Genomic DNA, 22,249 nt, shown 5'->3' with positions numbered 1-22,249 from the left:
AAGTGGCCGAGTGAAACGTGCTGCTAACAACGACTCAATAAAGTCGCGTCCAGAACTCCGCGAAGTACGACGAATTTTCGGAACAGCGATTCATAGGAAATCAAACTGAAGAACGTCGTTTGAAGATCGATCGCGGTTGATCCACCTGCCCGAGAAAATCATCGCGACCGGTGAAAGCGAATCGGCTAAACCAAAATGCTCACTGTGTTCGGCAACCAACACGAGTTTTCAACGAAACCGGATCCAGCTCATCGAGCGAATATTCCAGTCGTTGAAACACTGACAGGTCTCGCTACTTCGAGTACGTCTCCAAAGAGAAAAGAGTTACTTTATAAGCTGGGTACCGATACATTCTAGCAAACACTACCGGGACAGCTGAGGCTCGACATCGTTAAACGTTGGAGAAGTCGAGTGGAAGGCAAATCGTGACAAAAACTTAGTCCCATCGAGAGACATCGTTAACGATGTCCAGCCAATTAAACGAGCTGCCGCGAACGCGTAACTCCCGAAAGCCGGGCGGCAAAGGATTAAAAGCCCCCTGCCGGTGGACGAGGAAATCGGAAGGACGATCAGAAAGTTAAAACTGGTGGTGGCACGGCCGAGTCATAAGGACGGACGTGTTTGCGAAACGAGGTAGATCGAATCCGATCACGATTCAATTAATATCCGACGCGATGCGGCGGACCGCTGGTTGATTTAATTATCAGATTCTGGCTGACCGATAGGAATCGCTTCATTAAGGCCAGCGATCCGCGGGGAAAGAACCGCCCGGAGAAGATGCATAAGCCACGTGTTCGATCTTCGTCCTCGCGGCCCTCCCCTCGTCATCGGTGCGTCCCTCGCGAGGTTATTTATCGAACTGCCTTCCGCCGCATCGGGATTCGCCGTGCCATAAATTTCTGTCCGGCCACTCGTTAGCGGGACCGATTTATTCCCGAGATGATGCCCACGGACACGTTTTCAGACGTCCGGTTTGACGCTCGAAAATAGCCCGAACCAACAACGGCACCGTTCCGTTTCGAAATCGCGTTCGAACCAAACAGAACTACAGATGCCTTCCAGTGGCAGTTGTTCAGCGTGATGCTATCGAATCAGACCGAAATATCGTTGTAAACATCGTCTGTCGGTTTCGACGATTCGATGGAACTCCACTCGACTGCCGTCGCGCAAAATCCACTTAATCAAACAGAAGGTATGGACGAGCCTCTGTTTCATTGAAACACGTCACGCGATAGATAGCAATAAAAGGCGGTGATAGGAACGGAGGTGTGAACACGAAGGTGGAACAGCCCGAGACGGCAACAAACACACATTGGAGGTGGATTCGCACCGAGATACGGAAGTAGTAACGATCAGCAGCGAGTCCTGCGCGAACCCTTTCGTTATCCGAGGGTCATTAGCCTGTCGTTAGGGAAGAATCATCTGCGATTTCGACGGGACGTGACAGCTCGGCTGCCACGCTCTTACGTCGATCGTACGCGAGCTTTTAACCAGTTTACACGAGCCTCGTGGTCTTTAATACGTGTTTTTTTACTGCGAAAGGCGACGTCGTAAAAATGTTCGACCAGCTGTACGGACACTCGATGCTCGTTGTCTCGCGTCCGATTTTATCGTGACGTTTCACGGTCTTAATAAAGGTTTATCGGTGTTTCGAGTCTCGGTGATTTGTTGCGCGATTAACGGGAGAACACGATTTGGGAAAGAAACGACTGGAACGCGACACGATTTTTCCATCGACGCCTTGGCCATCAGCTGACGTATGTCACTGAGATATCTTCGTTCGAAACGTACGCGGCTATCGTATTATCAAATGATTTTACTCCTTCGCTTTTGCGTAAAAGCGTGCAAAGTACTTCTTCTCTCGTTTGAGAAATCACTGCGATTAGGTGAGTCGAACACACTAGCACGATGCAACTCCTGCAGAGGCACAGACGACGCAGAAGAGCAGACTATCGACGAGATAACGACAGGATGCGCACCATTCAGTTTCGTCCGCGAAGAGCAGCCGGAGCGTCGGCGGTCGAGCATGTTAGGCGAGGCCTCGTTGATCGAGGTGCGGGTGCGGCGGTGACAAGACAGGCGACTGGATCGACACGTTGACACACACCATCCACGCACAAGACACAACTCCACTCTCGAGAAGAAGTCTCTTTCCGAGACATGAACGTCGGTCGATGTTCTATATAGCTGGATTCACAAAAGAACCAGAAACACTGGTGATCCGCGGGAATCCGGTCAGCCGGTGCAACAAACTCTCTTCTGTTTTACTCGGTCACCCACGAAAAATCTTCCTCTCCTCGTCGGTGAAACCCTACGGGGTATCGCGGCACGGTGACACGCGCGGTCGCCGGGGTGACCCTGTTCGCGCACTATAAATACACACACCGAGGGTCGCTAGAACGCGCGATCGAGCGCGCACGTGGCGAAGAAACTCGCACTCGCGACACACAGCTTCTACAGCTTGACGCGGGTGAAACACTCGCGGTTGTCCAAGCAAAGAGGAAGAGTATCTTCCAGAGGAGGATGGCCGCGGGGGTGGGCTATGCGGCGAGATCGATCGGCGATCCGTCGATCGATCGGTGGCTCGATGCGGTGGCTGGTGTCGCGCGGTAGAGCGCGACGTGTCGCGGCACGACACGCGATAGAAATGGGGAAAAAGGGAGAGCGAGAGAAAGACGGGTGGCAAACGGACGGACAGAGAGGGACAAAAAGGAGAGAGAGAGGCGGAGAGAGGGAGGGAGAAAGCACGCGCTTCCTGGGAGAGAGTGCGATCTGCGCCCGGTCTCTCGGCTCGTCTCTGACTGGTGTTGTGTGCGCCGCTCACGAGAGAGCACAGCCCGTGCGCTGCGTGCTGCTACACGGCCTGGGGGCCACGTGACACGGTCCCCTGCAGGAGGTAGGACCGCTTCGTCGCTTAGCGTCTCTACCCCACCGTGCGTATATGCGTCGGCGCGCGTGTTTATGCGATTTGCGCGCCAGTGTGGAGCGCGCGTGTGGGCCGCATTACGACCGCTGGCCCGTGACACCGAGCCCACGGCGGAGGGAGAGGCCCTGCTCTCGCTCCGCGCTCGTGGAAACGCGAAACCTTCGCCGCGATTCACGCGTATTCCTCTGATTCGAGACCCGAACGAACCGCCAAAGCGTACAAAACCGGCACCACGATGATGCTTCGTGATCGCGGATGGATCGACTGCCTTTTTCTCGCCATCCGATGCGGCAACGAGCGACGTCGTGAAAATCTCGCATATCCGCATTCGATGGTTACGCACTCGAAACGCCAAGAAAGAAGCTTCAAAGAGAAATCGAACGAAAGGGCAAGATTTCGTACGACGGAAAAGAGGGAGAAGAAGAGAGAGCCACTGTCGTGGCATCCCGTGCAGCGAGTGCAAAACGATGCAGAGGCGGGTCGAGGGGAATCGTTGAGAACTGCTCCGCGATACGGTGGTGGGGTTGCATGGGTCTGGTGGGAGGAGGGGGCAGCATCGAGTGGGAGGACTGGGCCCGCAGGCCCCGTTCCACGTTCCAACGGAGTGGGGGTGCCGTGTCTGTCCCTCTCTCTCTTGATCAGGGCCTCTTTCTCCGCTGTCGGACGGGGGGATCGCAAAGAATAGGGGTGGGGCGGCCTACGACCCCGCCAGGCGCGTGCCCCGAGTCAGCTCGTATGCTCTACCGCGCACGATTGATAACGAGCCGTGGCGTACCGCAGTGGTTTACTGCTGCGAATTTTTCGGCTGGCCGCCGAACGACCCCTAACTCATTTCTGCGCGGCGCTCGTTTGCTCGTTCGCTCGGTTCGGCCAGCGGCAGCGATTCGGGCCCCGGTAGCGCCGTGCTCTCGAACCTTGACCGACTCGGGCCTCTCGGTCGCTTACGTAAAAACCAGAGCCGCCGTTTTGCACGAGGTCAGCCCGAATGGATCGTAAATTATCAAGATTTAGACGACGAGTATCCGTTGCAGCGTCGATCGCTCGGCCGACCGACTTGTTGGTTATTTTTGCCAGAACGGCGGTGCACGATCCAAATTGTTTACGCTTTTCGAGTAGTTGGTATACGTTTTTCTTGTCTGCAGCAAACGACAGCAAACGAGACATCGCGCGCGAAACGAATCGATTTCATAGTAACGGTCTATTCATATTGCCAAGCCAGTCTATTTTCCGCTTGATGCGAACGCACGATGCGCGACGAAATCTTACGTATCGCGCTCACAACGATGGTCGTCATAGAGACATTAGATTCCGTCATCGCCATATCACGAATTTTCCTCTATAGAACGACGAGACAACGTCGAGACGAGTGTCGGCTCAAGGAAGATGACGGAACGAGGACTGCATCGCGACCGGTATTTATAGAAGACTGAAGAAGATCGTAAGCTAATGGTCATATAAATAGTGCATCACGCGCAGTCTCAACTTTTTAACCGGAAGGAAAACTCCTCGGGGCCGCTTTAAAAGCGGTTCGTAAAGGAGGATCATAAATCCAGGCCTTGTTCAATGTGCCGCGGTCGGGGCGAGTGTCGCGCAGAAACGATTATCCGCCGGTGAACACGAGCTGTAAAAAGTACACGAAAGCGAAGAGAACACGGCGCGTGATAGGATTACCCGATGAACTGGGGAGGGGCTCCGAAAAGCCCTCGAGGAAGTACGGACTTCCGCGAAACGCCGATGGAATCTTAAGCGATCATCTGTCCCGTTTGCATCTTTCAGACTTGTCACATGGTCTGTGACGTTGAAAGCCGCCTCCTTCATATTTTTAAATACCCTTTACATGTAGTTATTCTAAACACTATCGCGTGATCATCGGCGTGATCAACGCAGCAGGGAAGTAACGAGGTCGAATTAATTTGCACGTTTTATTTAAAAGATCGTCTAAACTTTGTAAGAGAAATTGCAAAGATAATCATCCGGCGTGATACGATGTATGTTCGGAATATCGGGGTCCGGATCGAACAGAATCGTCTGACCGGAAGTGATCGCCCACGCGACCGATTCACCCATGATAAGTTGGCGCCGGGGTGGGGACCCCAGATACGCGTGTTGGCGAACAAGCGTGGCGTGCTCGTCGCCGATCGGGTTCAGCTCGCCCACCGCTGTGTGTTTTGTAAATCGAAAAGTCGATTTCGGAATTGCTCGCTACCGCCTACGTGGCCAGCATTTTCGGCGGTTACCGAAACAACGTCCGGCTTCGCCTACGTTTGAGGCTCAACGGCCAGAAGGGCGTCATCCGGACTTCTGAATCCTGATCTCATAACGCGCTTCGAAAGCTAACTCCGAATATTGTTTTGATCTGCAACGAGTGTTCGCAAACATTCGTGGTATTTGAGAGCAAGATGATTAATCGACTGACGACATATAACGCGACGGATAATTTCTCTTCGCGTAGAATTTGTTAAATATTTACGTAAATAAATGTGAAAGTTTCGAGTAACAAGTCACACGACTACGACGTACCAGAAACGGATAAAAACAAAATCGTTAAAGAGACAAAGAAGGTGTATAAAACGTGTCAAGGGACTGCGAGTTTCGCACTGCCGAGTGGGAACAGGCGTGAAATCGAAAGAAGCCTCGCGGAATGGTAAGTCGACGAGTGGACGTTATTGACAGTCGGTTTTTCGTCGCGGTGGATTATGAAAACAGGACTTAGGCAGCGACAGACGAGCATTCTCCTTGACAAATCATTCCGATTGCAACGTCGCCCTTCTTATCCGCTTATTACACAGGCCCAGACCGTGGGACTGGCCGATGCAACGACACGGTTAGTGTCTAACGAGCCGCTGTGCCATCCACGTTCTTGTTTTGCTGCCCGATAATCCGGCCACGGATCGAATATTAAGCCCGACCTGTTGAAAATACGATGACACTTGGAGAATTGTGGCGCGACTCGAGCTCCAGAGACCCTTCGTCGGTGTCGAAGTCACGTTGGGTTTAACTAAATCTATCGGGGGTCAATAAATATATCATTCCGCCTTAACATACACCAGATTTAGCATCGATGCTCGTGACTTCCACGAAAACAAAGAAAAGAAAATCAAAGAAAAAGCAAAGAAATCTAAACAATTGTAATTACCGAGAAAACATGTAACCAAAGAAGTTGGTTAGACCGCTAATTAAAACAATGTAGTAGAAGTTACGAAACTGCTGGAACGCAACAGTTCCCGCGAAAACCACAACCGCTTCCACATGTTTAACGTATATAGCCAATTCGTCTCCGAAAGTATTTCACTTTGCATGATACGCATCATGTTAAACTGTACCGAAAGTAATTAACTATTAACGAACGCCTAACACCAACTTCGCGAGAGAACCGAGAAATTATCTCTAAAGTCGGCTCCTCCCACTTGCCAGCACCGATCTAAAATCACTTGTTGACGTTAATTAGCTGCTTCGGGCTGCGTTCGACCGACAGTCGACGACCTTCCACCTAATTTATGAATAATAATCGCATGCACTGGCGTGATGCTCGGGTTCCCGTCAGCAACGAGATGGAGGAGGAGTGGCGATCGGTTTTTGCACGATCGCCGCGTCCGCTCGAGGTCGTTCTATTAATTTTCTAACGCACTGCCAGAGACCGAGAGATCGCGGCGAATGCCGCCGCGTCGCTTCTTACTCCACGATCATTACCGCGTGTTGGGAATGTTAACGAATGTTTCGCACGAGGTTTTGCCCTGTGACTGGTCGCAATTTTCGCCGCTCGTTTCCACCGGCCTAACGGGGATGTCGGATCAACGATCGAGATCCACGTCCGGCTGCGCTTTATGAGCGATTTCAATGAGCACGGAGAAGATTTTCCAAAGGCTTAATTGGCCTTTATCGATGCCGCTACTTTTTCTCCTTCGGGATATTTCCCGGTTGGCGAACTCGGGTAATCGTCGATAACGCTCCACCAATTATCCGTGATTTTTAATGATGAATTGAAATTTTATACGCGGGTAATAGATACTCGAAGATAAATTTAGCTGCTGCGAGATTTCGTAAATAATCGCGTTTACGAACGACGAGTGAAATTGAAGAGGCTGTGTAAAAGCATAGGACTTTGCACAGATTTCCTACGCTTTCGTAAATTCCTCGCCTAGAACTTGTAACCAAACAATCGTTGTCTATAGCCACTAGATGCTTATCTTCGATCGGCAACGACATAAACAACTGTTAAAACCAGACCGAATTCGATCAGAGCGTGTTGCACAGTACCTGCAATTATCTGCAATTTGTATTACCATTCGCGTAGTTTGTTGATATCTTTAACGCGCCTGCACGTCATAATGGTACTGGCAGCGACAATAACGCGGTGACGGGACGATTAATTGCGTTTAATTCGCTCGCTCCGGATTTTCAAGAAATTCGCCGCGACCGCAAAGGTGAACGTCTGGAATATTTCCGACGATTTCAGCCAATAATTCAACAACCATTTGAAAGGCAGCGGAAAAAGCGTTTGCACGGTGAGCGCGTTACCGCGCAGTGGATATTTTTCTTTTCGCCTGAGCCCCATTTTTAAATCAACTACCACGATATACGTAACTTATTACACCAACTAAAACGCAATTTAAGCGAATTTATTATATAAGCAGGAAACGTGGAATTAACCTTCTTTAGACAGATTGCGAAATTCAATTTCTTTCCTTCGAATTTTCGTTTTTGTCGATGGAAGTTTCGAACATTCGACTCCGTGAACCATTGTGCAACGAGACAAGGATATTCATAAGTATCTTAACATTTTTTTAAATCTTTCGAAAACGTGGTACGGTAAAAAATATAAACGACCCAGTTTAAGAACTGTTAATATCCAAATCGTCGTTATTTGATGAATAAGTCACTAAGAAAAAAGCGTGTTTCGAGGACGCGAAGGTTCGAGTAAAAATTTCTCACGGGATACGGCCGAAAATTTTCTCAACGAGCACTTGACCGATTTTTCAGAGGTAGGTTTCCGTATTGCGATAAGCATCAGGCGGCAGCGGTCTCGCGTAGATCGTCTGAAGTGGCCTGTAAACAGACCCACCTGAACTAGTTGATCGTGGGTGCTGCACGGATACGCGGCAAGAATGCGAAGAGGCCCGGTTCGAGAGATTTAACTGAAAAAGCATCGAGCTACCGTATTTCAATATTCATGGTGGTTCTTCAACGGTACCCGGTGTTTCACGCGTTCAAGAGATTCTATCTACACATGGGAAAGATGGAAAGCGTCCCGAAGCAATTTGTCAGTGGTTAACTAGGTTCGAAAAAACAAACGAGTTTTATCTCGAAAACTCGCGTGCATGAGTCAATGTCGTTGAGTCAACGGGAGTTGCGTGGAAGAGGCAAGTTGTCTTGGAACAGACAAGGAGTGAAAATTTGGCCGAGACGAAGTTCTCGAAGTTGGAAGATTTACTCGGTCCTGGCGCGTTAATTTATGTTTTCTTGTGCTCTCGAGGCAGGACGTTAAACACTCCCGTTTAGAGTTTCCCGTTTCTCCACGGTGAAATTAAGAGCGGCGCGAAAGGATCGTAAAATAATTTTCGGGCGACGGGCTTCGGTGGAGGGAAGACGCGGAGGATCGGAGATTGGTTGCGCAACCGACGCGAAATCACAGCCAATATCGTTCGGTCGGAAAGAAGAGACTCGAACGAGAAGAAACGAGACAAGCAGCTTCGGCTGGACCGATCGGAGAACGCAGCGAGCGTACAGCGGCACCACTTAAAATTCCTCGATGATAAAATTGTATTTATCGGCAATATATTTCGGCGTTCAATGCGGTGGACGAACGCTCGCGCGTTCGCAGAGAGAGCAACAGTAGTGTGCAATAAAAGCTGTCGCATAAAACCGATGCGTCTTCAATAAAGCCCGTCGCGTCGATCCGACTTTCCTTTCTTCTCACCCTGCCTCTCCGGCCTTCTGCTCGTCTCCTCGTAGCTTCTTCTGTTTATTGGGCAATTAGAGTTTTGCCGGGTTGCGTGCTCGTCGCGTGACATTATAACACTTTCCGCGGCCGTGCGCCGACCAACACATTTCAAAGAGTTGTTACGACATAAAGCGGCGCGCGCGCTGCGTTACGCAGGCCAATTACGCCCACGCGGTCCACTGGCGCGCATTATGAAGTTCTTTATTATCGAAAGAGAATACTTTCCGCGACAATGCTCGGTCTTGGGTCTTTGAGATCGCCCGAGGCCGATCGGCAGTTCATAAATTCGTCGGCTTAAGCAGAGATCCACTCGCACCACCTCGAGCTGCCTAAGGGCATTTAAAATGCGCCACCGCGTTATTATCGAAGCATCGGTTTCCAACTAATTACGCTCTTCGTCGAAGAAAATTACGCGTCGTTGCTGAATTAAAATTTCATTGGACGATCGTAGGCAGGCAAATCGGGGGATGGACAGAGGCGAGTAACGCGCGACACACTGAAAGACACGAACCTTGATTTATCGTATGTACCGAGAGAAATTTATACAAATTGCGGCCGCCACCGTCGCGGGACTAATTTAATTCGTGACGAAATAAATTTCACGGACTGCTGGCCGGCGCCAGTGCCGTTTATTTCGCGATAACCTTTCGCCGGTGAACGATATTTGTCTCACGGTGTTTCGTTCGCGTGGCGACATTGGCGAGGGCGCGAGAGAAAAACTAGCCAAGGGCGCGGTATCTCGAGCAGAGAGGAAAGGGGGAGAAGAAAAGGCGAAACAAAGTGGAAAGTTTGGGTTGCACGACTGGACGGAGGCGGGTTTAGAGGAAGAAAATCACGCACAGATCGCGTAGATGGCGACCCACATACGGTATGAAAGAATGTTTGGCTTTACATTTTGGCTAGGCTAACAATAGATCTCCTCGACGCTGCGTTTACGCGCTTCAGCCTCGCATAGCTCACTTCAAGCCTTGTTCACACTGGGCTATCAAAGGAACACTGTGACCCAGTTGTCGACCAAGACGGAAGAAAGAACTTTACAATGCCTGCATTTAAACCGGCAAGAGAACCGATCTTATTCGCTCTTGAGAGATTTATAGAAAAAAGCCGAAACAATTAGAACCAACTACTCATACAAATGTAACCCGCGGAAGCGTCTTAAAGATCAAACGGCACCGTAATCCTCTTGTTTTTCGGGCGCATGGCGAAATAGTTGCTTAGATCTATATAGAAACAACGATTAGATTTATTTAGCAAAGAAGCGCGCGAGTTCACGTTCGAGTTGGACGAAAATTCGCTGGTGCGATGAAAAAGACGACTGTATCCGTTTGGCAAGCGACGCGACGAGCTAATAAAGTAAATTGCCCGTGAGCGAATTTGTGTAAGTTATGTCATTATGCGACACGGTCATTTAATTTACAGCGTACTATATACGTGACCACTGATCTAACTTCCAAATAATTCGTTCGTAGGCCGGTCAACGAGTTTCCCTCTTCAGGGGAACTACGAGAAAACGAAGTCAAAAGGTACCACCGTGTAGCTTTCTCCCGATTGATCGTAATCCCAGAGAACAACGAACGAACGTCGAAGGAAATCTCGACAAGCATGCGGAAACGCACGAGCCAGCGCTCGTATACTAGCTAACAGATCGTCCATTCATATTGCGCACGGTGGCGTGCCAAAAATTCGTTCAGCGGCCGATAAAGGCCGGTTGCGTGGTCGTCGAGCTGAAATGCCACGCGCTCTGAATAAAATTGCCTCCTCGATATGTGAATCGATGCCGCTCGCAGCGGACTGTATTCACCAGACTGTTGGTTAGAGGCAATTACGCGACGACGATCTTCAAGGTTTATTTGTTCTGGCCGAAGATAAATGTGCAAAATAAATCGGGTCGAAACTGAGGCGGAACGTGACAATAACAGGAAACGATGGATTCGCGAACTCTTTGCAGACTGCTGGCAACCATCGGCATCACTGAGATCTGGATGATTCGAGTGGGAAGTTGTTTACGTGGAATATAACTGACACAGATTATTAGTGTATTCGTTTGTTTACGATGCGACTGTTTGAGGAAAATGCCGATGAATTAATACTAAAATACGGTATCTCTTACGAAGGCGCGTTGCTTTTCGCATTGCGATTTGGTACCCGTCATAACAAAACAGCTTTCAACGATGTCGATAATTGGCACCGAGCTGCGTTTTCCTTTATACGGAATGCCAAACTACTTCGATTTTCAAGGAAGCAGAATTTGCGTGAACCTTACGGAACCGTGAGATTTATCGACAGCCGGGTCACTTTCCTTTTTCGCCTTCGAGCATAGTTAAACGAGGAAAACATTTCAATTCGCCAGGGGAACGAAGGAAGAAAAAATGAGAGAAGGCACGGTTAATTATTATCGGTCGCGTAACGGACAGAGGATCATTAGGACACCGAATTTGTTACGCGTTTCTAAGAGCAAATAAGAAATTAATACCTGCTCGACGGGCCCGTACACTTTACACGTCGTTAAGCCTGACGGCCGGCGTTAGCATTACATCATCCAACGCCAATTAAAATGAGATTATTAAAACGTCACGTCCATCAAAGCGGCTAGGAAAGGAGATGGAGGATCACGGCAACGTGTAATTTCCAGGTATGCCTGCTGCTTCCAAACGAGCTTAGAATGAATTATAACCCCGTGTTCAGTCGCGTTTCATACGGAAGTGGCGGTGAAAAAAAGGACAGAGGAATTTCTTCGGAAGAACTAACGTCGCCACGTGCCACGATATTTGCATTTCAGATTGAGAATTCACATGCGATACTGTTGCGTTTCACATGATGAAAAAAGACATGTTATTAATAGAAACTCCAAGTATACGATATATGTTAAACGACTTAATGCATCCGGTACGCGAGAAATTTCTATTAATAGCGAACGTCTCTTTAATATTCGTTGCATCGTTCTAGAATGAGAACTCTTTTTCTTTTTTTAATCTTGATAGCCTCGAGTTGTATCGATTAAAACTAAAAAGGCTGTACTTCATGGATACCAAGGAATACATAATTTTTTTATCTCCGAAATAAAAATATCCATGGACCGTCACAGGTACGACCAAAAATCGACGTGGCCGAGTTGGCGAGAGTTGCAAGCGGTACACTGCCTTTGCATCTCGCGGTTCGATCTCTTCATCGGATCAGCTGCGCGGTTGTCCGCGTATTCTGCGTGGTCCGACGACAGAGGAATCGGTAGCCAAGCAGCGGGAACAGAAGCAACAGTAGCAAGAGGCAGTAGCAACCGGTGCAGCGGAACACGCGGCGCGGCACCGAGAGCGAATGATCGAATCGGGACGATAGCATTGCGAGTGTTCGCTGGCTCGAGTGGGAGTATTTTTCCTCCGGTTCCTTTATCCGTTGGTACAGATTCCACCGCGAGTACGGCATAACCGCGATAAATTACGAGGGTGGAAGGCCGAAAGGGATCGCTGGTGGGGCAGCGCAAAACGTAAGGGGGTCGTCGAGCAGAAGAGAGAACGTGGATAAAGGAAGAACGCGGTGGAGAAAGAAAAACGACGGGTGCAGCTCGCTTTGCACACAATTTCCACGTGGTCGTCGCGGCGGCGCGGCGGCGGTATCTTTGCGCGAAAATAAAGTGTCGTTGCCGGCTCGCGCGCTCGCGCTCGCGCATGCGCGACGCATAGTCCGCGAAACGGGAAAGAGAAACGAAACGAGCGGGCAGAGAGAGGTCGGAAGGGAGGAAGAGGGAAGGAATGGTAGTGAGGCCCTTATTAACATTTCTCCGGGATTCGAGGCGAGATTAAATTGACAGGAAGGATTTGCGAGTCGTTTGTTACCGGCTACCCTCTTGTCTCCGCTTCCTCTCGCTCCTTTTCTCTCCCCCTTTCCCTTCACCCTTCCCTTCGCTCTTCCCTTCTTTCTTTCCGGTGCGAATCCTCTTTCTCCCGTAGCTTGCTTCCACGTCGGATTTGTTTGCGCACCGCTACAAAAGCCGATACTGCTTCTCTCTTCGTTCTTCTTCTTTCTTCTTTTTCGTGCGCGGGCCTCGATCGGATCTCGCGCTCGTTCCCTCCGATCTCTCTTTTCTCCGCGATCTCGTTCGATTCCATTTCCGTCCCGCGGATATTCGTAATTATCGACGCCGACGTCGTTCGCTGGATGTTCGATCGGCAATTATACAGAGAGAAAAGCGAGCTACAACGTGGATTTCCTTCGTTATAAATTCAAACGAGGAACGAGTTACCGATCGACCGTGCGATCGGACGGCTTTTCAACGTTTCAGAATTTGTCAAGTCATTTATAAGGATGTCGTTTTCGAAGCGAAAGCTGGTTAACGAAGAAGCATTTAGAACGGTTTATTTTATAAGTCTATAACGAGGAACATCGAACACGATGAAAATATATATACACCGCGGTTCTGGAAAACTTTCGAACGCCATGTTTCGATGGAAATGACGCGATTTGCATAAATTAGTCGTGGTCGTAATGTTTCCAGTCGTCGCGGCGTTCTTCGCCATGTCACGTCCGATACATGCAACGAGAGCCAACTATCCGGAAACGATACCACGTTTGCAGCACTTTTAAAGCGTTTTTATCTACCGCGATCGTTGACGATCGGCACAAGAAGACACGGTTCGAGAACCACCAGTTTGTAAAATTTAAATTGCTATTTCTCTCTTTCCAGTATATTCTCCTCCTCCCTTTCCGTCTACTTCTTCGTTGCAAATTTATCGCAAGAATTATTCCCAAGTATAAAATAGAAAACTAACGCCGAGACGTGAATGGTCGAAATCGAAACATCATTTTCTTCAGCAAGTTGTTACTAGCGCAAGAACTTCCACGCGCTGGTTTACCTCGGCCAACGAAACCGATTTAACGCATCGAGATTATAATTAAAAGGATCGGCAGCGACGAGTGAATTGATCCGCGTTGAAATCGTGCCGATTCCAATCTCCGTTCGTTTTCTTCTTTCTCGTCTCTATCGGGAGAAATGCGTCTGGTCGAGTAACGCCGACGATCGAACACGACTATGTACTTACCTGCATTCCGGCGATCGCGCGCTCACATGCCCGGTACCCGCTTCGGGACACCGTCGCCCGAGATATCGTGAATCGTGAATACGTATTGTCGCGATTGATCGCACTGCGCCCGTCCGCTGTTTGCGCGGCTTGTTCCGGCGACGCTAATACAAGTGGCTCTCGGGAGAAGATCTATCGCGCTTTCTTGTTAGTACGTTGCTCGGCAGATGGTTCGAGCAAGGGTGATACTCGTCGTAGGATGTTGCATTTGAATTTTAATTCTGAGAGGAAGGCAACAGAGATCGAAGAAAGTACGATAGAATACAGTTGGTCAAAGCTCGTGTACAGTTCCATGATGACGTAAAGATTAAGGTAGTTAGGCGAAACAACGAAAAGTTGTTTGTTATAAAAATTATCAAGATGAAATATAGAAATTAAATAGAAAAATGAGTAGACTGCTACTATACGAACTCCAGTTGTATACAACTTGTCTGCCGGTGATTTCATATAAGCGGAATTTGTACCGTAATGAATAATGAAATAAAGAATGACGATTGGAAATAAATTTAAAACGTAAACGAGACAAACAAGATATAAATAAAAAGAAAATTGGAGACCGCTTTTTTTAAAGAATTCCAAGAAATTCTGCATTTTTATAAATAAAAAGTAAAACTTCTATGGAGACCAGGCAATGGACAAGTATTGCCGAAGTATTACGACGCAACCGTATTCTCCTGCACTTTTTACCGTTTTGCTCGGTGCATCGATTCTCCGTGCGGTCCCTTAATCACTGGCCTCTCATTAGTAGGCGTCAAAGGTACCGACTATATGTGGCGAAAGCTGAGTCGCTTTCTTCACCAGCAGCAGTCCCTTTAGACTTCGATTACGCCTTTTTCTCGCGCGGCAGGGCCAACCATCGAATTGGGCCGCGCGCTGAAAGGCCGATTTTTTCGAATTTAATGAACCGAACGAGACGCCCCGGATTCCCCATCAAAAGAAAAAACCACAGCCTCGATCCACGTGGCACTGCACTTTTTGTCAGCCGGAATTTTCCAATGCTGCTCGATGCTAATAGAAGACGAGTAAACTCTTCGAGAGAACGAGAACCAGAAATGTTATTAGAAAACAAGCAACATCCTAGAGGCGACGATAACAGTTTATTCTGTACGTAACAGTAGAGTTTCAAAGAAGAATACAAGAAAACAAAAAACTCCGTAGAAATAGGTCAGTCCGGTGAATTGCGACATAAAAAAAGAAATGTCGAAGAGAAACATTCCCACACGACGAGAAGTGCTCTCGACAAGATCTCCGTTCGAACGATCTATAAAGGAATTTGTAGAACTCGAAGCAAAACCGTGGTCATCAAAGCGCTTCATACTGAAGACGGAACAACTGCGCAACGAGAAGCGTTTCATAATTGTCCCTTAATCTCTCTATCGCATGGGGACTCGGGACGGGTCCGAAGAATACCGGGAATTCCGCGCGGGATGTCACACATTTCAGTGCGGCAAGGCGGCCGAAAACGTATCGTCACGACAAGAATCGCGCGATAATTTCCGCCTGTGCGTTCCCATGGCTCTACGCGCGCGTTCCTCGCGACAAGTTACGGGAGTACGCCGTGCGGACTGCCTGCATCCGCGCTTATACCTTGCACATATAACGTTAAATTACGACAGGCAATATCGCGGAAGGAGCGCGTGTAACGATCCGCGGAAAATGAAAGCGCGTGCACAATACGGTCGATAATTCCGCGGTCGTCTAAATCAACCCCGAATTCTGGGTTGAGCGACGCCCCGTCGACGAAATGGCCCCGTTGGATCGGCCTACTGCGGACGAACAACTATTCCGAGAACTATTCTAAGTCGAGCCGCGTTGCCGTCTTATTAATGCACGCCACGCTCCTCTTTTCGCCGACGTCTGTCCCCAGCAACGAGGCTAACAGCTGCGCTGGGCACACTGCCTCGTGATAGAGCACCGTGCAAACTCGCTCTCTCGACACCCGCCACCGAGGCAATCGACACGCGACGTTCGATGGTTTGTGCTTCGATGATTTTTGCCTGCGAACCGCGTGATCCGCTTGCCAACGAATCGCGTGATCCGCTTACGCGGAGATTTACCAAAGGGGAGATTCGAGAATTTTTAAAACATTACTTTCGCGTGATGGTCTGTTTTCTGTCAAATTATCGAAGAGCTATTTACTTTATAATTCGTTTCATATTGTTTTAGGTATATTACGGATGTGAAACGACTATCAGTCCCTTTATATCAATTATCATAACATCGATCTGTTACCGTTGAAAGCGTGGTTGTGTATGGAGAGTAAATGACTAGGAACTGTTGGATAAACGATCCAGTCCTATCCGATGCAAATGACGCGGCAGCGTCACTCAAAGCTTTCCTCAACTTCCGAAACACATTATGCAGTTACGCTCATTAATTTCGCGGATTTTTTTCGATGAGAACGGGAAGGCGGAATCTCTTCATCTTCACATAGAGAATTCCATTACCGTGGTCGATATCTCGATGAAGATTAAATAGAGACTCGATCCACATTCCGCGAGTTACTACGCGAGATAATCACGTGGGATATGAAGTTTCATTAAATAGCCGCCTGTGTAAGATCTAATGGATACTTGTATGGTACATGATTTTCCGCCATTGAAATAGCTTTCCCCGATAATGGAGGGAAGTTTTATCTGAAATCAGCAAGATACAGATAATAGGAGTAATTGCAAAGTTACTTCGTAATTGGAGAATCATAAATCGTAGTCAATGTAATAATTGAGCGTGTAATGCGTTAAGTGAATTAAGGCGAGGCAAATTACTAAATAGCTGCGTTAAAATAATATCCTTTGCATGATATCCCGCAGTACGTATTTCGTTCTTACAGCGAAATAAATCATTCGCGTTGCACATATTTCAATCGCAAGCCACTCGTAAAGTAGTGTGTACTTCCTCTCGCGTTTAAACACTTTCTAAGTCGAAAAGAAAGATTAATAACCCGGCATCTCCTTTATGAATATTACTCGAATAACTTTTTCCTTTAACGAACGAAAGCTTTCTAATTCGATCCTCGTATTAGACCTTATTTCCAATTAAATACACATTTCCAATTCGAATTCAACCATCGCGCATTTATTCCTAAATCTGCAAGTACAAAGTCAAGGTCGCCAGTTGCTTGTTACGCGTTTCATGCTAAGAGACAAATTCTTTCACGTTTCTTCAGATTCTCCTCACGGAAATACTTATCAATTACTTAAGAAGACTTTACGATTTCACGGTCGTTCTTCGCCAAAACGCCAAACATCCCGCGACAAAATCCCCTCTGACGAAGCTCGAGCGAGAAGAAGCGAGCATTAAATCTTGCCACGTCGCACGAAGAGATTATTCACCGGCGGCACAGCAGTGCGCGTTAATTGCTCGTTAATTACCCTTTATCGCGAATCAGCGGCCGTGTGCAGCATACGCGTGTTGGTCACTTCGTTATTCGGCAATTATTTTCGATAAGCGTCGCGTTGTCGGTCCGGTAGATCCAATGAAACGCACGGTCGGATCGACCAGTGGATCTAATTGATCCTTGGATACCTCGAATTTTTCGATTCTACGGCAGACGCGTGGAAACGAACAAATAGAATAAAAACAGGAGAGGGAAGGCGACGAGGAAGAAGAAACGTGTTCATCTCGGTAGTGGACGAACGTTAACAAGGAGGTTATTTAGCTGCTTCGTGGCTATAACATTAATTCTTCGGCTATCGCGATAACTTTCTGAAACGTGCACCTGATATCGGAACAGTTGGCTAGCTGCCAATCGTCGAATGCCTCCGATAAGCTGTCGAACTTCTCGAGGCTGCTTAGGTTCAGTCCACCAAACGTCGATCGTCCCCTTTGTCGTAATCGTAAGACGCAAGGCTTTGAATTTTGTCGACCGAGCGAAGAATCGGCTAAGCAATTTCGTAGAATTTTAGAGAAAGTTACGAAACTTTATAAAAAGTTGGAGATATTAAGCGGAGGTGTTCGCATAGATTTTGCATCAGAATTATAATCCAAATTTTCGATCGTGCTGACCCGTAAGCCAAGGTGAAGTTACTAAGAGACTCAGGCGCAAGGATGAATAAAGAAATATGGGACGCGGCAACGTGACGAGTTTCAGATATAAATTTTTATCTGCAAAGTGTCGTACGGGGAAATCGTTATGGAAGCGGTGCGGCGCCATAAACAAATTTTATCGCTGGTTTCTCTCGTAATTGCGGGCGATTCTGGGACTATATGGGGGAAGTCCCCTAAAAGGGAACGGCTGCCAAAAAGAAAATCGGTAAGGTCGAACAAGAAAATTACTTTCTTAGAATAAATTTCAATCGTGGAAGACGATGCCTCGAATGACATCAAGATGAATTTAACGATCCGGAGTAACGTGATCCCAGGATCGCTTGAATTACGAATATTTTCTTCGATCAGAGATTAGCCGAGTATTTTACTCAACGTGTAACATCCAAAAATTATGATTCCGTGTCACATGATCTATGTTTCTAAACAGAAATACGCCGGATTTAATCACTGATATCGTCTAAGAAATTACACGAAAATGAATCGTCGTTTTTTAAAGAAAAGGATGCTCATGTTAGAATTTATTGATTCCACGAGCCTGAACGACAAAGACAGGAAAACAATCACTATGCATTAAGGAAGATTATTTTCTTGGTAACGCAGACTCGTCTTCGACGCGAATAACGAAACGCGCGGTAACCAATTTAAATTAATGCCGCTCTTAATGCGCCTTACGTGTTTTATGCGTTTTCCCTGCTTTTGTCGTATTTATAGCTGCAATACCAACGGGCTGTCCAACCGCCTGCGTTATTTATTACGAAAAATTAAACCATCCTCCTCGAGAATTTCCATTTTTTACAACCCTTGACATTTAATTGGTAAAGTGTTACAAAAATGATGAAGAAGAAGGAACGCGAGAGAAGAAGATGATCGACACTCGCGAAACTTAATTACAACAGCGGCGGTTACCTGAGTCGAAGATTTATCACGCACTGTCGAAATGATATTGGAAAAACTCCGGCAAAACTGCGCACTTTCACCGAGTCGTAACACCGAGATGATATCTTTGTTTTTAATTTCCATATACGAGCACTGTCCTTGTATACGCTACAAGATAAACTGGTCAATTACGCGATTCTTTTTTGATTTTAAGTTAATTTCGACCGCAACATCCTCTCGACAGGAAGTGTCAAAACCGCCTGCTACAGCATGCGGAAACGTTCCAACAACTTGGTCTTTCACCGACTTTGTAATAATTCACGTTCGTCTCTGAAGAACAGAACAGAAGTAGGTTTGACGATAATACTTTGGCGTTTTGGCACGGGAAAAATCTTATTGTCATTGAACAGATATCGAAGACACCTGAAAGTCTGCATTTCCAATCGATAATTACGCCACCCAAATTATCTCGCAGTACGCGAATATTTCATGCGCGTACTAAAAAACGATTACCACAGTAGCTATCACACTCTCGCGAAATTCCCGCGGCTCCAGAGATGTGGGTCAAGGGCTTGCGCGCGCCTACTATCAAAGGAAGTTACCGCGGGCTTTTCGTTAGTCACACTTCGACTCAAGGAAACTGACCTATTCATCTTTCGCGGAACGTCGAGTGCAGCCGGTCTGTCCTCGATTTGCATCGCAGCTGTGAAAGAAAAGAGAGAGAGAGAGAGAACCTGGCCGCGCGTAATCGCGTTGATCCACGCGCGGCAACAATAAATTTCCATTAAACGGCACGTCTCCGCTATTATGCACGCGCTGTCGGTAGGGACATTTTTACGTGATTACACCCGACGGAAAGTTGCGCCTGAAACGCGATATCATAACGCGTTATCTGGCTCTCGCGGTCGTTGTGTAAGCGACACTCGTCACGTTTGCGATCTTACCGTGTGACTAAACTTTGCGCGCTAGTCGTTGCGTTATTTCACAAGGGATGATGCTTCCTGCATCGGTGTTTCGTTTCAGACAATGAATATTATTTAGCAAACTTATCCTGTGAAGCAAACGATCACTGAAAACGACGAATTATACGTTCTATTTTATAGAATAGTAAGAAGGTGATATCGTTGCTTCGTCGAAATTCATTGTTACTTGATGAAAATGGAGACAGCGAACTGGAGTCGGTGGTTTGTGGCGAGGTATATACCTACGTCAACTTTCATCTTGCCTCGCGGTAGACGCTTATCTGAGAGCACCAACGTGTACACCCATCTGCCTATCTGTTTATCTGCCGACTGTGGAAGAATCATCGGCATGCGTTTCTACAGCGGTTAGGATGCGTGCAAACACAATGTAATGTCGCGATAGCGCTCGTGTTACGTGGTCCTAGTGTCTTGTGTTTCTTAACGTGGCTGCGGACCGTGCATGTTAAGCGTGGATGCGGCCCTCGAGATAGATCTCGTGAAATCGACCGCGATACCATTTGTATTTCGCTATCGATCTCTCGATATTGTTAGAAACCACCGAGGAACGATTCTAACACGGAAATCGTATTTAGGAAAAAAGGTACGGAGAAAAAACGATAATGGTTGCCGCGTGAAAACGAAATCAGCGAGCACGAAGGAAGAACCCCAGGAGCATAGAGCACGCGCGCATGCGCTATTGCTTGGGGCTACCGCTTTAGCGCATGCGCCCACGCCTACGGTCCGGCACACACAGCGCTCTCTGGAATAAATGCGTGTTTATCGCGGCAGTGGCGGTGGCGGCACTGCTTTTGAAGCCGGCAGCCAGCTCGTGCTGCTTCTTCTTCCTCTCTTTCTCTTTCTCCAGGACGCGACGCGATGCGGCTGCACTCCGCATTGCGCTTCTCGTGGTTGCCGGTCGGCGCGGAGAGAGGTTCCCTCGCAGATGGGCCTGTCCGATTTACATAAGGCCGTGCTCTCCTCCACTCACACTGGCACTCGGTGGCCTCTCTTATTAAGCGTGCGCGCGCGTCTCACGCACACGCGTCCCCTTTATTAAGGGCGCAGCGCACGAGCGCGCACCGCGGGGACACAGAAGCGCCGCGCATGCCTTGTTGCGCTAACAATACGACCGCCCACGTACGAGATATCTCGTTTTATTATTATCCCTCTGTCCGCTCTCTGCCCTTTCCTCTCCCTCCTGCCCCCACGAACCCCTCTACCGTGCTCCTTGCTCCTTCTCTTCCTCGTCCTTTCCTACTGTTCCTTGAATCTTCGCTTCTGCTTTTCTTTCTCTCTCTCTCTTTCTCTCTCTACTCCTCCTTTCACCCCGTTCCAACCCTTTTTCTTCTTCCACCAGCGCTATTACTTTTCCTCCTCTTCTCGCTGTCCTTTTGCTCCGCGACTGCTAGAGTATCTCGATGCCATACCGTTTGCATCTCCTGCAAAGAGGTAACGATGCTTCTGCAGCAGAGTCGACGTTCACCTTCCATCGTTCGGCGATACGTAGATTGGATCTTCTGTAATTTCGAAAATTGCTCGATTCGTCATCAACGGGCACGATGTACGATCGATTGAGAGGACACGGAATATTCGAAATTGTCGGTGTCGTATAAACGGACGAGAAAGTTGACGAAACGAAGATGCAGAGAAGAGGAGGCCGGAAGGAGGGAACCTAAGCGAGTCCTTTTCCGCCTACGCTGTTGGGTCCCACCAGAACCAATATATAACGCGCACGCGCTTGTGCTCAAAATGGCCACGACTTACGAGGAAGGGACCACCTGCGTCAAATCGCATTATACGAGAAACGATACATAATCGCGCGGGCAAACTGGCGTGCCTGTGTAACTGTGTACATACCTCGCCTCATAAAGTCGTAGCTACGACAATGTTCGCTGGAATCTTTTTGTCTGTTCGTCCATTGTTCCGCCACGTCGTCGAATCGTCCTCTATTTGCTGCTACAGGGTGTCGTTAATATCGTATACAGTCTTTATATGGCTACCAAAGGTGTATGAACAAGCTTCTTGCATAGTGCTGCATTTGCAACGCCGTTTCGTTCTTCTCCCTTTTTTTCTCAAGTTGTTGGAATTATTCGTGCCTACCGCTAGCGCTCTTTTCCATTGCTCCTATTCCTCCTCTTTCCATGTCACATCTTTCAAACGTTACTTTCTTCTAATTTGTACCCTAGCATTACTATCTTCCGCTGTTCCGTTCACTTTGTTTCTGAGTTTCCCAACGTTACTATATCTGCGTATTTTATTAACTTTATTATTTCACGGTCGCCAACCCGCTTTGTAAAGCTGGTTAAATACCGCGATAATGAATTCGCAACATCGCGTTTCGCATGCAACACGCTCGCCATGCGTCAAGTGTAAAGGAAAAGAAATTGAACCAAGCACCAGGGGGGACAGGGATTATAAATCGAAG

The 22,249-nt window shown here is 47.9% G+C and overlaps 1 protein-coding gene across 6 annotated transcripts in view; it reads right to left on the bottom strand.

The window, feature by feature from the left end:
* LOC117204314 (myocardin-related transcription factor B-like) overlaps positions 1-22,249 on the bottom strand; it is a 239,380-nt gene that overhangs the window by 35,957 nt on the left and 181,174 nt on the right. Inside the window, exon 1 of one of the 6 annotated variants that reach the window (XM_033441569.1) lies at positions 1,980-2,136. The exons of the other annotated variants lie outside the window; for them this stretch is intronic. The gene's annotated coding sequence lies outside the window, so the exon portion shown is untranslated. Of the gene's footprint in view, positions 1-1,979; positions 2,137-22,249 lie in introns of those variants that run through there. 6 annotated transcript variants of the gene reach the window in all.

Source organism: Bombus bifarius, unplaced genomic scaffold, assembly GCF_011952205.1.
Source record: "Bombus bifarius isolate JDL3187 unplaced genomic scaffold, Bbif_JDL3187 scf7180000007978, whole genome shotgun sequence".
Taxonomy (NCBI): domain Eukaryota; kingdom Metazoa; phylum Arthropoda; class Insecta; order Hymenoptera; family Apidae; genus Bombus; species Bombus bifarius.
Note: the sequence above shows the minus strand (reverse complement) of the source record. Positions and strands in the feature narration are given on the sequence as shown.